Source organism: Triticum urartu, chromosome 6A (genome assembly GCF_056163025.1).
Source record: "Triticum urartu cultivar PI428250 chromosome 6A, HENAU_Tu73, whole genome shotgun sequence".
In the NCBI taxonomy this organism is placed as follows: Eukaryota; Viridiplantae; Streptophyta; class Magnoliopsida; order Poales; family Poaceae; genus Triticum; species Triticum urartu.
In genome coordinates this window covers 414,748,815-414,755,156 of record NC_141878.1, presented here as the reverse complement: position 1 = coordinate 414,755,156, position 6,342 = coordinate 414,748,815, and the positions used below count along the sequence as shown (strand labels likewise).

The 6,342-nt window shown below is 46.4% G+C and overlaps 1 long non-coding RNA gene across 1 annotated transcript; it reads right to left on the bottom strand.

The window, feature by feature from the left end:
• Window positions 1-558: 558 nt before the first annotated feature.
• On the bottom strand, window positions 559-3,748 carry LOC125512181 (uncharacterized). The gene is made up of 3 exons (XR_015608347.1): window positions 3,392-3,748; window positions 2,122-3,303; window positions 559-878 (listed from the first exon to the last, which is right to left on the bottom strand). It is a non-coding gene; the product is annotated as an uncharacterized LOC125512181 (long non-coding RNA).
• Window positions 3,749-6,342: the final 2,594 nt, after the last annotated feature.

Below are 6,342 nucleotides of genomic sequence, written 5' to 3'. Positions count from 1 at the left end.
TTTTGTATCCATGGATTGCGCCCGCGCAATGGAGCAAAGCGTCTAGAAAACGGCGGTACACATGTACGGAGTATACAGCACGACAGTCGCGTTCGCGTCGCACCCCAGACGGTCGGTCGGTCTGGCACGCTGCTCGCCGAATGGAACACGCGTCATATTGCGTTTGCAGACACATGTGGGACGACAATTGAGAACCGAACATATGCACACTCCCCGGCCCCGCAAGTCGGGTGACTTAATAGAAGAGGGAGACGAGCGATAGTACTAGAGAAGTGTTGTACTACATTGGTGCCTGGACGATCCCTGCAAGACACGGAAGATCAGTTCGTCCATGCATGTGACCAGACTCCAGCAGACACGCCTGGATCGGCTATCGTCTATCGTGCAGGCTGTGTTGTACATGGCTGTAGTTGTGGTGAGAAATCTAAAAAAAGGTTTCTTGTCGTCTCGCAAAATTAGGTGTCATGTGCTTCGGATCACTACGAGGGTTAAACAGCGATGTAACGCCCTCGATGCGGCTATATCTCCCACGTGTCGAAGCACGACTTAGAGGCATAACCACATTGAAAGCAATGTCGCAAGTGAGGTAATCTTCACACAACCCATGTAATCCATAAGGGAAAGAGATACATAGTTGGCTTACAATCGCCACTTCACACAATACATGAATAAAGCATTACAACATCCAAATACAATCAAGGTCCGACTACGGAACCAAAATAAAAGAAGAACCCCAAATGCGACAAAGGTCCCCGATCGACCCCAACTGGGCTCCACTACTGATCAACTAGAATGAAACAACACAAAGGACAAGATCTTCATCGAGCTCCTCCTGAGCTTGGTTGCGTCATCTGCACGGACTCATCGGCACCTGCAAACTGGTTTTGGAAGTATCTATGAGTCACGGGGACTTAGCAGTCTCGCACCCTCGCGATCAAGACTATTTAAGCTTATGGGTAAGGTAAAGGTATGAGGTGGAGCTGCAGCAAGCGAATAGCATATATGGTGGCTAACATATTCGCAAAAGAGTGCGAGAAGAGAAGGCAAAGCGCGGTCGAGAAGCTATGATCAAGAAGTGATCCTAAAACAACCTACGTCAAGCATAACTCCAACACCGTGTTCACTTACCGGACTCCGCCGGAAAGAGACCATCACGGTTACACACGCGGTTGATTCAATTTAATTAAGTTAAGGTTCAAGTTATCTACAACCGGACATTAACAAATTCCCATCTGCCCATAACCGCGGGCATGGCTTTCGAAAGTTCTAATCCCTGCAGGGGTGTCCCAACTTAGCCCATGACAAGCTCTCACGGTCAACGAAGGAATAGACCTCCTCCCGAGACATTCCGATCAGACTCGGCATCCTGGTACTCCAAGACATCCTCGTCAATGGTAAAACAAGTCCAGCAAAGCCGCCCGATGCGCCAACATCCTGATGGGAGCTGCACATATCTCGTTCTCAGGGCAACACCAGATAGGTCAAGCTACGAGTAAAACCAGCCCTCAAGTTTCCCTGAGGTGGCCCCGCAGGCTGCCCATTTCGGACCAACACTTAGACAAGCACTGGCCCGGGGGGGTTAAAATAAGATGACCCTCGGGATGCGCGACTCCCAAGGGAAAAAGGCTAGGTGGCGAATGGTAAAACCAAGGTTGGGCCTTGCTGGAGGAGTTTTATTCAAAGCGAACTGTCAAGCATTTCCCATTATAACCCAACCGCGTGAGGAACGCAAAATCCGGGAACATAACACCGATATGAAGGAAACTAGGGTGGCAAGAGTGGAACAAAACACCAGGCATAAGGCCGAGCCTTCCACCCTTTACCAAGTATATAGATGCATTAATTAAATAAGATATATCGTGATATCCCAACAAAATATCCATGTTCCAACATGGAACAAGCTTCAATCTTCACCTGCAACTAACAACGCTATAAGAGGGGCTGAGCAAAGCGGTAACATAGCCAAACAACGGTTTGCTAGGACAAGGTGGGTTAGAGGCTCGGTTTAACAATAAGGGAGGCATGATAAGCAAGTGGTCGGTATCGCAGCATAGGCATAGCAAAAGAGTGAGCAACTAGCAAGCAAAGATAGAAGTGATTTCGAGGGTATGGTCATCTTGCCTAAAATCCCGCAAGGAAGAAGAACAAGTCCATGAAGAAGTCAAACGGTTGTAGTCGAACGGTTCCTCACAACGCGACGTTATCGGAACCAACCCGAAGAAACAACACCGGAAAGGAGCAAACAACATAGTAAACAACCAACACATGAACATGGTATGATGCACAACCAAGTATGATGCATGACCGGTTTAATGAAGTATGGCATGGCAAAGTGCACAAGCAATCCTACAAATTAAGTGGAGCTCAATATGCAACGCGTTGCATATTGGTGAAACTCCACATTCAAGTTATTTAGTTCGATCTCGTTTATGTACCCAACAAGATTAAATGTTGATTAACATGGAAAGGGGTGAAGCACAACAAAACTACCTATCTAGGCAAGTTCAAATAAGGCCGGAAACAACGAACAACAATTTCCAGAAACTCCTCATATGCATATATTAGGTTCGGTACTGTTCTGCCCTAAACTCAATTTTGGGGTGGTTAAACATGCAAGATGATGCCACCATGTTATACTAGGCAAAATTCTACCCCATTTACATATAAAGTTTGTTAGGTTTGGAGCTACGGTTGAATAGTTATGAATTAAATCATTTTAACATGGCATAGGAGCAAATTTAACCAAACATCATTTTAAATATTTTAAACATAGATGAAAATGACATATTATGAAACTAGACACAATTTTAAGCATTTTTCATACATAATGTTTTAGCATATGATGCACGATTGTTGAGTTATTATATGCATGAAACAGGAGGGTTTTTCTGTAAAAACTGGTGTCTCTGGAAAAAGCTAAAATTACAGTCAGTGAAAAAAACAACAACGGGCCAAAATCTGCTGGCCCAACCGGAGAAAAAAGAACACAAGGAGGGGCGCTGGAGGGGCGGCTCACCCATGGGCTTCGGCCCATGAGGAGGGAAGAGGCAGGACGAGGCTGGGCCGGTGGAGATGGGCTTGGACGTGGTCGGGCCCAGGGGCGACGCTCCCCTCGTCGTCTCCTTCCTTCGACTGCAGGAGGCAGGAGGTCGTGGCGGTCAACGACGGCGGGGGAGGGTCTCCGGCGATGCGGGCACGGTAGGGATCGGCGGGAACGGACGGATCCAGAGGAGAGGGTGCCGGATCTGTCCTCGGAGGAGCTCCAAACAGCGTCGGGAGCGGATCGGGGCGGCGGCGTGCTTCCTGTCGAAGTACAGAGAGAGAGAGATGAGGAGATATCGAGAGAGAGAGAGAAAAGCAGAGCCAGGGAGACAGGGAGGCGCGAGCTCACCGGGACGGCGGCACTCCGGCGCGGTGCTCGCCGATGGTGGCGAGGCAGCAGGGTTCGAGGGGCAGCGCGGTGGAGGCGCTCGTGAGGTCGGGCGGCGGAGCGCGGGCCCGGTGCGGCTCGATTCGGCCCCGGGGAGGGCCGGATCTGGGCCCCGGGCGGCGGCGAAGTGGGGTGCTGGCGGCGGTGACGTGGCGCCCCGCGGTTGGCTCGGGCGGGCGGCGATGCTGATGTGTCGTGACGTGATTCGTCGGAGTGAGGTGGCTGGAGACGGTGGACACGTCGGTCCGGGACGGACATGTCCGGCGGCGCGGTGGGAGGTGGAAGACTAGGGTTTCGTCCGCGAAAAATGAACGGGGTGCACATATTTATAGGTGGAGGGAGCTAGGAGAGTCCAAAGGAGGTGCGGTTTGCGGCCACGCGATCGTGATCGAAAGAACGAGATGATGGAAGAGGTTTAGGTGGGTTTTGGGCCACTTTGGAAGGGTGTTGGGCTGCAACACACACGAGGCCTTTTCGGTCCCTCGGTTAACCGTTGGAGCATCAAACGAAGTCCAAATGGTACGAAACTTGACAAGCGGTCTACTGGTAGTAAACCAAGGCCGCATGGCAAGTATCGGTCCAATCCGGAAATGTTTAATCCCCACACATGAAAGAAAGGTAGAAATTACCACCGGAGGAGAACGGAACGCCGGAATGCAAAACAGACAACGGGGGAAATGCTCGGATGCATGAGACGAACATGTATGCAAATGCCATGCACATGATGACATGATATGCAATGCATGACACGCAAGCAATGACAACGCAACAACAGCGAATAACTGGAAGACACCTGGCACAACGGTCTCGGGGCGTTACAACACTCCACCACTACGAGAGGATCTCGTCCCGAGATCTAGAATGGCACTGGAGGGAAAACGGAAGAGAAAGAGAAGAGGTAAGACTAAGTTGCTTCTTCGACAAACGAGTGAGACCAAAGAGCCTTGAAAGGTTAATACATTTCCGAGAATAGAATAAACGGGGATGAACGAAGTTGAAACCACTCCGTTAGGAAAAACAAACATGGAAGAACAAATTCGAACATCACTCCATTTGATAAGACATGCAAGACTTGATAAGACGGAAAGAACTTGAACAAAGGGGCACAACTCTCCGGTTAAAAACAAGATAGAGAGGGAAAGAATGGTACAATTTGGGCAGCACTTCGACTGACAATGGAAGGAACTGAACATGATCTTGACAAACAAGATGATGGGTTGAAGAGAGCAACAACACAAAGCCTCCGGAACGAAAGAATAGATGTTGTATCGACGGAACAAAAGAACGGAGAAGAAAACAACATCTTCTACCTCCGATGAGCTTGAAAAGCATCTTAAAGAGAAGGGTCGAACGGAATTGTTGGAAAACCAACAACGAAAAGAATAAGCTTGTAGTGGGCTTATGGAAATACGTCTCAAATTATGAGGTGACAACCTGCCACTCACGGTAAAAAGAATTGGATTGATATTAACGAGGAGACGAGAAACTTATTTCACCAGGAGGATAGATGAATAACTTGGGTCATTTATAAACGCCATAGATAGCAACCATCCTTAGGGAAGGCTTTAGGTGAAATATAACCCAAGATAACTCCAATGACGAGATTGATGGATTTGAAATATCTCAATCTTGACAACATGTGAATCATGAAAACATGAACTCAAATTATCAAGAATGACATAATACTACCTCCAATGATATGGTAGAAAGAAATGCACTCCGGATTGGAAGATGAAGAAAGCTTGAGCTTCTGTGAAAAGAATTTTTGATGAACGCTTCGCGAAGAGAAAAATCCTTGATGAACCATCATGTAGAGTCTCCATGAAGAACTCCGGTAAACAAAAGAATGATCCAAAATAATTGAATGATGAAAAGAATAAGATTGAAGCCTCGCAATGATTTATATAGAGATCTCCGTGATAATATAATTGAAAGAGGTTGGAACTCCGGGAAAAAGAGAAGATGAAACAAAAGAAATCAAGAATTTGATGAGCCACTCCGGAAAACAGGAATTGGATAAACTCGATGAAACAAGAATAATAATGACATTATGCATATCCTTCACCAATTAAAATTGATGACAAGCAACGGATTTGACATACTACTTATTCTCGTAGAAAGGATTAAGATAGATATAGCGTCAACTTGGAAAGGTCTTCCATGAACCAATGGTAGAATTGACAACGAATAAATTGACAAGGAAGAGTAATCTGGAAGAACCACCGTAAGAAATGAAAATGAACGAAGAAAAGACAAAGGAACACCGGGAAAAATTTGCAAATGAACGAAGATGCTTGAGACAAACTAGATACATGAGAACGAAGAGATCAAGAACTGATTAGAGGATATTTGATTGATGCACCGGCAAGATAGGAGAATGATAACTGACAGCTGAGAATGAATAAACCTGAATTGATGGACTCCGGATAACAAACTGAGAAGACTCTTGAATTTGCTCCAGATAGTTGAAAAGAATTCTCACAATCGAAAACAATTATGAGAGGATGGCAACAAATTAGAACCATGGATCTTTGGAAGAACGGGTAAGGATTTAAGAGGAACTCCTCTTCTTCGGTCTTCAAAATCTGAGAATAACGATGAGAAACAACACCATGAATCGTTTAGACACTCCGGGAGAATCAAAACGAATAGGTTGAGCCAACGATGAAAAGAATTTGAGAGATCTTAGAGAAAGGCATTTGACTGATGATAACTCATTCTTACGTCAAACTTACAAAAAGAATTTGAGAGTAACGCCGGGAAAATAAGAAGAGTCAGGTAAGATCCTGGGAAAAAACCTGTGGGTTAGGGCCCACTCAAAAGATACACCGTTGAAAAGATTACTTGAAAAGGAGAATGCACCGGTTCAATTAAATGACTTGAATGAGATAACATCCTCGAAAGAGCTTGAA